Here is an 11352-nt window from a genome sequence, read left to right as displayed (position 1 = left end):
TTTTCATTATGCTCCTAGGGACACTGTATTCTCTTATTCATTCCCCTAATCTTAGGAGCAATCCCTCTCCTTCATTGCCACACCTCCCTTGCCACTGGTGTAGTAAAATCACATAGTAAAGAAAGCCAAGTTACTGACCCAGTGTTCAGGAGGAAAACCAAGGGCAGATTCTGAGAGGAGCACAGGTTGTGGGATAAGGAGGAGGCCTCTGTAATGTTTTCAACCAAGTTGGGGGCACTAGTCATTAGTCAGGAATACAGACTGAAGCATAGTAATCCCTCCTTTGGAAAACTGCTGTTTAGAACTGATGTTTGAATTACTCTGTTATTCTTAGACCATCCCTTGTTCTATAAGGTCAACTCTGTTATTTTTAGATAGTCCCTCTTCTGTAAAATAACTGTTTTAGCTTGAATAATAGAGAAAGATAAGAACTTAACTGTCTGACCTTGAAAGCTGGCCATCTAACATAAAAGACTAATACTGATAATATTCCCATATTCTCATGCCAACTGTTTGTTCAGTATGTATCCAAGGTCACAAACTGTCTGCAAAAATAACTTACACAGAGCTCTTTGTAAAATCTGCAGACAAAGAGCTCAAAAGGATATAAAAAAAAAAAAAAGGAAGAGGGACATGCAAACTTCCTCTATGACTTTGCTCAGAGATTGGGGAGACACCTCCCTCTGAGCCCACATGTAATAAAAACTCCTAACTAATTGGCTCATTAAGGCATCTTGTATCTAACTTGCTGGTTTACGATACAACAGGACCATGTTCAGACTCATAGTGTTCAGGAAAATGTAGGATTCACATATTTCAAGTATCTCATCCCAGTTCATTGCAACAGGGTTTCTTTCCAAGTCAGCACTGGGACCCTGGCATGGCCAACCTAACTGAGCTGCAAGGCTGTTCATCTCCATTTGAGCTCTACCGCACTTTTCCAGTGCTGGGCCTATTACTCAGCTTTCTGCCCTCCCACTACAGGAGATAAAAGCTTCTTAATTTGCTTACCAAGGAGACCTTTTGAATTTTACTCAGGTATTTAATAGCCATTAATCTTTCTCGGCTTTTTGTGTTTTGCAAAGACTGGATTTTGATTAGCAACAGCCAATCCCCTGTTTCTAAGATTATTATCTCCCTCCTATTTCTTAAATGTCTAATGCATCACACCCACTCTAGTGTACAGGTAACCATTTACACCACTTCACTTTTACAAAAGACCTACATATGTACCTGTTTTTACTAGCCAAAAGAAATCCAAAGAGGATTTCTAAGAGTGATTCTCAAAAATCAACTGCCAAAATTCTTGAAAGAACAGATTTAGATTTCTGGGCCCTACTCAGGATCTAAGAATAGCCTTTTGTGTTTGTTTTGCGGGGAGCCCTTATAAAGTTGACATGCACCTGAGCAGTCAGCCTGGTCCTGCTAAGCTCCCTCCCTGGGAACTACACTCAGCATCTCCACATCAGGCCCCATAGTTGTGAACTGTCTGAGCATCTTTGCTGTATCTCGATTTATTTCGTGCTTCATTAGCAAGATGTGTCCTAAGGTATCAGAAAAGCCTGAGCATTACTAAGGGTGTTATGGTTAGCATACAACTGTACATAATTGTTATTTTAGGTTTATGTGTTATTTGGTATGATCAGCGAGGTTATTTTTGAGGTATGGGAATGAGCAAACATTTTTCCATATAATTTAATGCTAATTGCTTTTTTGCTTTCTACCATCAACATGAAAGGTTTCATAGAACACTCTCCTTTCAGAGAGCAAGGGAAACATGTATTACCTTCCATTAGAATACATCCCAGTTCACTACTAATGATAGTTTTATCTCTTGCACTATTATCTTGTGTCAAGGTCTGTCTGTCATACACCTGTTACCAATGAGGAAGTCTCATTGATGGTCAGCTGGCCAATGGCTCAAGTCCAAAATTCCGTATTAGCTTCTCCTTTCTTGACTCATCTGTGACATCAACACTCTTAGATTCACTTCTCTGGAAGCATACTGAGTCAGAGGTACAACTTGCATTTGGCTGGGTCCATCTGAAACCCCACTCTGATCCAGAATTTGGATTCTAGTGAATAACAGGCACACTGGAGATAGGGGCCCCATAGTCAAAAAAGATAGGATGTTGGGGATGAAACTCTGGCATAAAGCTGGGGCTCATGAAGGACAATGCCCTCAGTGCAAAAACAAGCTTAAGGGAAAATCTTGCAACCAAAAGATGGTTAATTACCTGCATCACCTCTGTTTCTAAGTGGAGTGGTAAATATTATAGTAAAAATTAATAGCACCACAAGAGAATCCCTAACTGCAAGTCCACCTTCAAGCATTTGTTTGATATTAAGGCTCTCTCTACTATTTCACAGTGAAATAAGCATAGGGAATAGGAGAAACCTGAAGGGCTTCCAGAACCTTCCTAAAGTTTGATATCGCTGGTCTGCAGTTAGTAAGCCCCTTCTTCCCAGGATCATAGGCTTCTGGTTTGTTTGTTTGTTTTTAGTTTTTTAAAATATATTTTATTGATTTTCCACAGAGAGGAAGGGAGAGGGATAGAGAAATAGAAACATCGATGAGAAAAAAACACCGATCAACTGCATCCCGCACACGCCCCACTGAGGATGTGCCCGAAACCAAGGCACATGCCCCTGACCGAAATTGAATCTGGGACCCCTGAGTCCACAGGCCGACGCTCCATCCACTGAGCCAAACTGGTTAGGGCTCTGGTTTTTTTGTTTGTTTTTTTTTTGTTGTTTTTTTAATGCTTTTATCAACATGAAAATAATGTTTGAAATTAATAGGTTTTAATAGATACCCCCTTTTTGGTAGCAAGGGGTAGATTAAGAATGTTCTTTTCTATTACTGAGAGATTTTGTTTTAACATGAATCAGAGATAAAATTATGAACTCTTAAAAATAAAATTCAAAAGAGAAGCAACCCAGTACAAAAGTGGGTAAAATACATGAATATGCAATCCACATCAAAAAAAACACAAATTGTGTTATCTTTAGCCTCTTTTAAAATCTGGTAATTTCACACCTTAGTCAAATAACTATAAAGAAACTATCAGGAAATGTATGCAAGAATAGTAATTTTATAGAAAAATACTGCAAACCAGCTGAAATGTTCATCAACCAGTGAATGGATTAATAAATTGTTACATATTCACCCAATGCAATGTTATGAAATGGTATGAAAATGAACAAACTACAACAATATGCAGAATTGTGGATGCTTTTCAGAAATAGAATGTTTGCATGTGTTATATATATATTATTTTTCATGTAGCAAATATTAAATATTTTAAATTATACTAGTTAAGTGTGAATCACCTGTGTCTCCTCTCATTACTCCCTACACTGGAGGGTGCTGGGAGAGATAATTTGCCATGGACCCTCAGAGGTAATTTGCCATGAACTTACATTCTTGTGAGTGCACCGAGAATGTAAGGCCCTCTCACCTGACGAACATGACTCGCTGCACAAAGATCAGACCTGCTTCCACTGGCTAAAAAAAGGTAAATTCCTCAAGTTCACCTTTCTTTGGTGATGATGCAAATCAACTGTGTGCCTAGCATCTGCCTGGCCCCTCTGGATTATTTCCATGAAATTTGAGAACCAATGGAAATCAATAGGATCATGATACTCCAGCCACTGCTGTGCCATTAGACTAAAGTCTTTTGTCCCTGATTCAAGAGTCTTGTATCTGCCAGCACCCATAAGAGTAACAGTCTGCAAATTAGGTAAAATCTCAGACACTTCACAGACTTGGACAATAAGCTGGGAGATTAGAAAGATTTCAAAAGACCTTGACCCTGTTTAGTCACTAACTAGCTATCTTGAGTGGGCCTATTCAGTACTGTCTACAGAAATGTTGTCCCTTTTATGAAAAAGAATATCATTGAAGTAGATAGTCTCTAATACTTTGTGATTCTATATTGTGTGAGTATGGAAACATGTCTTGAGATCTAGAGTGAAGGCACTCAACCAGATAAAATGGAGCTTGCAAGAAGGAATAGAAGCTCTTGTAACTTCACTTTGTGTCTGAATCTTACATAGCCAAGTGCTTTGGTGGGTGAGGCTCTTTCTTCTTCCTGCCTCTGTTTTCTTTATTTTTCTACCTGTGGGCATTGATGCAATGGAAACAATGAGATAGAAAAACTTGCCAGCCACTCACAGTCCGTTTCCTCCTGTGCTTTTTCTCTGTATTGCAGGGGTCTGGGTTTGATTCCACCAGCTAGAGGCATGTGACCTAGGAATTGGAAGAGAGGCAGAAGCCATGGTTATTTCTCCTACAGAGCAATGCAGGCACTCGCTCTCGCTGACAGTAGAAATGGAGTTTTGTCAGCAACTTCCAATCATTTTTGGAGCATAACTCATTTCGGCTCTGTAGATTACTGAGATGATTGGTGGGTTCCTGCAGTTCCTTCATTTTCCACATTTCAATAGAAGTGATTGTCTTCACTTTTGCTTCCTCAGCTCTTGTTTTGTTTGTTTTTAAAGTACTTAAAACCTCGGGTTATAAATCCTTCCTACCTGAAAAGGCCTGCAATGGTTTCTCTTGACCTAACTCAGTGGTTGGCAAACTGCGGCTTGCGAGCCGTGGTTTGCCGCTCTGTTGACTGAGTTTGCTGACCACTGATCTAACTGAACCCTGTCTAATAAAAGAAGGTAAAAGTTGAGGAAAAGCTACTCTAATCTGGTTTATTTTCAAATTTTTATACTGTCAAAAACTTTAATAGTACTAGAATCTGTATCCATAAGAGTTTAGTTTTAAATTGCTGCCATAACCACCAAAAACTTAGGAAAACAACACAATTTTTTTTTTAAAACCCAATTTTTTAAATCTTGTAGCTCTGTAGGTCAAAAGTTTTAGTGGGCTTACATGGGTCCTCTATATAGGATTTCACAAGGAAAAAATTAGGGTGTCGGTGAAGCTGCATTCCTTGGTGGGGGCTGTGCGGAAGAATCCTTTCCCAGTCTTATTCAGCTTTTCGGTTCAACGCGTTGTCTTACGATTTTAAGATTGTAAAACTGAGGTCCTTATGCTTGTGTGAGCCATCATCAGGGGCTGGCATTTGCTCTCAGAGGCTTCCTTGATTCATTCTCTTGCTTTTTATATGGTCCCTCCAGCCATAGACTAGTGGAGTTAAGTCTCTCACGTTTCTGGATTCTTCTGCTGCATCTCTGTGAAACCATCCAGGGGAGGTTCTCTGCTGCGCTCACCCAAACCACCCAGAATTAAACTCCTTCGCTCAGTTTCTCTTCAGTTTTGCCAGCAAAGTCCCTTTTGTCAAGTCACATAACATAGGGCAGGTTTCCAGGATTAGAGCCTGGTCACATCTAAAAATGTAAATATTGTTTGTTATATCTTCTTTATATGACATCCTCACTTGAAATCTTATGACCCGCCTTGACTATAGCAATCTTCCTTAACTTGGTATCTGGATTTGGAGGCACTCCTTAAGGAGGAAGTGAGGGAGAGATGGAAAGGAACAGCTAATGCAAGGAAAGCAACTATAACACAGACCCCAAGGTGATTTTTAGAGAGAGTACTCCAGGAGTGGTCATGGATGACCTCGAAATATAGAGTGCATCATCTTATACAGATATCACCTTAATGATTTCATTTTTTTAAATTTCTTCTCCAGCAGCTAAACATGTTCTTTTTCATTGAGCAGCCTCTCTTCTAAAACACACACACACACACACACACACACACACACACACACACTTGGGAAACAGTAATTTCTTAAAATCAGTCTCTGCCAAAAGCTGCTCTGACATGGATGGGGAATTTGGAATTGCTTCTTAGGTCCTAGAAATTAAGAGGTTTCTCTATGGGATATGGTGATATTACCAATTCTCTTGTCAAATAAACAAATTATGTGTCTAGCTTCATACAGAGATGAGATATATTCCCTGCTATTTGGCTCCCAAGAAGAAATATTTCTCATCATAATAGATACCCCCTCAAACCATATTTGTGCTTTGATGTGGGACAAAAATATTCATTAGAAGAATGACTGAACTTTTGGTCCTGCCTCTAATAAATCCATCATCTATCTCAATAATAGTGACTATTTTTTCTCTTTAATTTTGTCCTCCGAGACCCAATTCCCATCCTTATTATTTCCTTTATTGCCTACAGAGCATAGTCTAGAAAGGAAAAAATGAAATATGCAGAGATAAATAATAGTTTTAAAAATCTTGTTTTATCATCTCAGCTCCTTTGATTTTTGAACGTTATAGAAAAGATAGGATATGAAAAACATTTTATAAGCACTCTTTGTGAATAGTTTATATACCTTTACTATCCATTTTACTTTAATAATGTTTATCCCAAATGGGTTAATTATGTTTAGAAAAAAAATCTCAAGCCATACATTTATAGACATATATCAGATGACCTTACCAAAATTTTACTCTTTAAAATACCCCTGGGTTTTGCTTATATGAGAAAGGTTTTTTAAAATAGTTAATAGCCTTAGCTTGCAGTCTTGCTGATATTAGGACATTAATATCTCTGACCCTAAAAACATTAATATTCTACCAAAGACTAAGGACCTACTCAGCAAGTATTATCATAATCTTTATATTTGTGTTACAAATATGTTTATTGATAACTTTACTCTAATTATTATTATTATTTTGGACAACATGTGTGTCAAAGTTGTCACTGTGACCCTAAGAGTTATTTCCAGCTCTGCCACTGACAGTATCCTTAGTATATCTCCTTTACAATCTCACTCCACCCTTAAAAGAAAAATAGATCAGAGGCACAAATTCATAGAAGAGGGAGGAGATTGGATGAAGAATATTTGTACTTATTGAATGTCTACTATAAAATAATACAGTTGTGAAGGTGTATAGATAAATTTTGTCTTTTTGTCTAAAAACAGCAGGAAGCCAGGATTGTCTTATTGTGGTGTAGAATGACAAGATTCCAGAGAGAAGCCTATCTGGGACCATGTGGCAGAAGGATCCCTGCGAGGTGCCAGAAAGCTGATAGTCCATGTCCAGGGTCCACTCGAATGGGGGCAGGAGAGATTGTCAAGGAGTTGAAAAAGAGAAGATATGGGAGAAAGCCACATAAATTAATATCTACAAAGACTAGTCATGCCAAGGTCAAGGATTAGGCCTGATAGATGGAAATCACCTGGAATCACTCCAAGGACAGAGTATGCAGGCCTTGCAGGGGCCATTTACATAATTCCAGCTCAGAGTTACAAGGGCAGGCCAAGATTATTTAAAGGCATAGGCACTACATTAGGAACCCCAAGAAAGAATGAAGTCTTTTTTCTGGTAGCCTGTGAAGCAGCCTCTTCTCTTTTCATTTCGTTGAGGGGTTTATGCCTGTGGGCAAGGGTGTGTGTGTGTGTGTGTGTGTATGTGTGTGTGTGTGTGTGTGTGTGTGTGTGTGTGTATGTCTGAAACAGGAATGTAAAAGGAGAAAGCAAGGTGTGGTCACATAAACATCCGGAAGAGGGCACGTGAACAGGGGGCGAAGCCACCTGAAGGGCCCCGGACCACTGCACATGATCAAGGGAGTAGGGCACAGAAGGATGTAGGTGAACAGGGATGGGAATTCTGATGGTCTGTAGGTGGGCATGTGAACAGGGGGCCAAAGGCCAGGATATCATCCTAAAGCAAGCTGGTTTGAAGACCCCAAAAAACAATTATTTTCCAAGCAAAACATAATCTGCCAAGTAGGCAGGCACACCCCATTTTCTGGAAGGACTTTGACAATGGGATTGTTGACAAGTGGGAGAGCAGGGCCAGAGAACCAACCAGGGAGGTAGCACAACAGAAACAGAGCCAGCAACTGGATTTTTGTGCCCAGATTCTACATGCCAATGCTGTGGCTCAGAGAGGGTTAGCAGAGGTCCCTGGCCTTGGCCCACGTCCCAGTCAACTCATCCCAGATGACAGGTGCCCAGGTTGCAGAGCCACATGATTAGGTGAAAGCGGCCACCCAAACAAAGGGGCAGAGGCAAGCAAGCCAGTGAACAGGAAGGGCAGGGAAGTGGGCACAGCAGAAGTAGAAAGAATCCAATTTACTAGCATTTTGAATTCAAATCCAGAGAAAATAGCATGTGAATGTTGCCTCCCTCTCTCTCTCTCTCTCTCTCTCTCTCTCTCTCTCTCTCTCTCTCTCTCTCTCTCTCTCTCCTCTCTTGCTTCTGTCTCCTCTCTCTCACACACACACACTCACATACACACAGAGGTTGCAATACACTTGAGAAAAGATTCTAAGGCTCAGCCCTAATCTTCCCCAAGTAAAGAAATGCTATTTTAGTTACCTCCAAACAGAGAATGTCTACAGTCTTCCAGAGTACTTCTTTTCAATATTATAAATATTTCCAAATTTTTAATGAAACATAATTTTTTAGTTTACTTCTTTTTAATCAAATGACCATATTTGTCAGTTCTTTATATATTTGGGGATGAAATATTGCCATTTAATTTGAAAAGTGTAAGTTATTTCCATTTTCCCAAAAACATTTGTCATATTTGCTATTGTATTTATTATTTATAGTGCACCATAACAGCATAATATTCTCTATGGTAAACAGAACATAAAAGAAAACAAGCAAACAAAAAAGCACACAATAAGCCCTTTGCTCTACAGAAATTATCAGCAAGCACCTCCCGAACTCCCCAAGGTATCAATTAGATTTGCTGAACAGTCATGATAAAGCACCAGGGCTCTTAATTTATTTCATTCCATTAATTTTCTTCTATAATGTCAGAGAAAGCAGAACAAGAACTGAATATGAGAAATCACATATCCAGGAAAGAGAATGTTAGCACATGCATCTAGATTGCAGAAATGCTCTTCAAGAAATATTGGCTTCTTGGGAAAGTTTGACATTCCCAGACCACGAAATGCCCTGTGTCATAGTTTCTGCCATGATCTTAATGTACACTCGAGGCTGTTTCATGAGAGGAAAGAGAAGGTGGGGGGCGGGGGATACACACCAGTGTACCTCATCTATAGAACTCTAGCAATATAATGCCAGACCCTACTATTCTTAGTGAAACATGGACTTGGGTTTGGGATGTATCAGAATGGAGCCACAAAGAGCCAAGACTGGACTTTCCCATCTCAATCATGGGTTCCTGGAGGGAATTATTATAGAAACATATTTTAATGTGGACATTGGAATTTTCCTTTTCATAGAATTGTGTACAATGTAAACCCAGGATGCTAGCCTTTTTGTGATGTTCCTGGTTCCATAATAACTACTAGAGGCCCAGCACACGAGATTCATGCACAGGTACAGTTCCTAGGTCTGGCCTACGACCAGGGCCATCTTCCCCAGGTGCCCCCCGGTTTGCCCCACTCCTTGTCGCCCACCACCCCCAGTTCCCCATTTGCCGTTAGGTAATCAGTGCCTGACAGCCAGGGAAAAGGACCGAGAGGGTGGATGTTCCTGCCCTCTTGCTGGCCTGCCCCCACCATGGGTGGCCATCAGGTGATTGGAACCTGTCCATCGGGGAAAGGGACGAAGAGGTGGTCAGTGCACCTCATAGTGACTGGTCCAGCGGTCATTCTGGTTGTTCTTCCATTAGGGTCAATTTGCATATCACCCTTTTGTTATATAGGATAGAGATCTGGTGCGCAGGTGGAGGCCAGCTGGTCTGCCCTGAAGGGGCCCCACAGCCTGAGTGAGGGGCTGCCGCAGTTTGCTGGCCAGCCACACCCCTGATTGGGATTGTGGTCTCGGCTGGGTGTGGGGCAGCCTGGGCAAGGGGCTGTGGGCAGTTTTCAGGCCAACCACAGGTGGGGAGCTTGGGGGGGGGGGCGGGGGGGGTTCCCCTAGTGGGAGGCAGGGCAGGCCTGAGTGAGTGGGGGTTGCCAGCACCCGGTCTTTAATCGGGGTGGGAGAGGCTGATCAGGGGTGGGGCCAACGGGGGGAGGGGTTGGGTTCACTGACCATAATGGGTGTCATAGTGACTGGTTGTCTGGTCGTTCTGGCTTTTTATATATACATAGATAGATAGATAGATAGATAGATAGATAGATAGATAGATAGATAGATATTATAACATTAAACTTTTTATAGCTTGAATGTTTTACTAATTCTTGACTCAAATCCAACAGACATGAGTGTGTTTAGTAGAGAGCATTGAAAGGATTAAAAAGCTTTGATCTGGTGTCATAAAATGTTGAGAATGAAAGGCACTGAATGAATATTTTGCTTGTTAAAATAAAAGATGAGGAAATATTTGTTATATTCCTTGATGACACTAAAAAATATAATCCATATCTTGAGCATGAAAGTTTTTTTCAGCAGATTTTTTTGTTGTTGTTAATCTTCACACAAAAATACTTTTTCCATTGATTGTTAGAGAGAGTGGAAGAGAGGCTAGAGAGAGAGACAAAGAGAGGAACATCAATGTGAGAGAGACACATCCATTGTTTGCCTCCTGCATGTGCCCCAGTTGGAACCAGGGATTGAATCTGCAACCCAGGTACATGCCCTTGACCAGGAATGTAACCTGTGACCTTTTGGGCCAAGAGTCTAATCCTTTCAGCTATGCCAGGTAAGGCTCATCAGATTTTTAACTGTTTTATGCTTTACAGTGAGTGTTTACATTATAGTTTGTTTATAAGTAAACAAAGTAGTATTGCCAGTGAAGGGATGGCAAAGTTAGATGAATTCAATATTTTAAAGTCAACCTTTGCAATGGATGAAACAATGTACTCAAATCTAACTTTACTCAGTAATAGATATGGCTCCTTTGCTATACCCCTCAGTTGGTTCTGAGTGTAAGTGGGAAACAGAGTTGAACTATATTAGGCTCCCTTGAACCTCAACATAACAAGTTTAAATGAAGGGAGTTTCATTTAACCATATTTTCAATACGTTGTATAAAAAATGGGGTTTGACAAGTCTGATAATGTAAAGGCACTCTTCAGCCATTCAAGTATTATATGCTGACTCATGTTATAATTAAAATCATATACAGGTGTCCCAAGACAAGGAATAAATATCATCTATATAATCAAGTTCCTTAAAATAATTGAGGTACCTGGTATTACAGGCTACTTGGTCTAAGCTGGACCATCAGTGTATTGTATATTATCTGGCTTAGAACTCTTACAAACATATATATATATATATATATATATATATATATATATATATATATATATATATATATATATATATATAAAGAGTCAGGGTCATAACTGCTGACCTCTCAGAGACAGAGCAAGGTGGGGTTGATCAGCAGCAGCAGTGGCTGCTGACCAGGCCCTGAGAGAGAAGCAGAGTGATCAGATCCTGATTCTCTCTCTGGGCCTCACCAGCAGCCAAGCCTCTCTCTCTCTCCCAGAGGTCA

Source organism: Pipistrellus kuhlii, unplaced genomic scaffold (assembly GCF_014108245.1).
Source record: "Pipistrellus kuhlii isolate mPipKuh1 unplaced genomic scaffold, mPipKuh1.p scaffold_m20_p_8, whole genome shotgun sequence".
Classification (NCBI taxonomy): Eukaryota; Metazoa; Chordata; class Mammalia; order Chiroptera; family Vespertilionidae; genus Pipistrellus; species Pipistrellus kuhlii.
The sequence above is the reverse complement of the archived record's forward strand: the minus strand, read 5'-3'. Positions refer to the sequence as shown.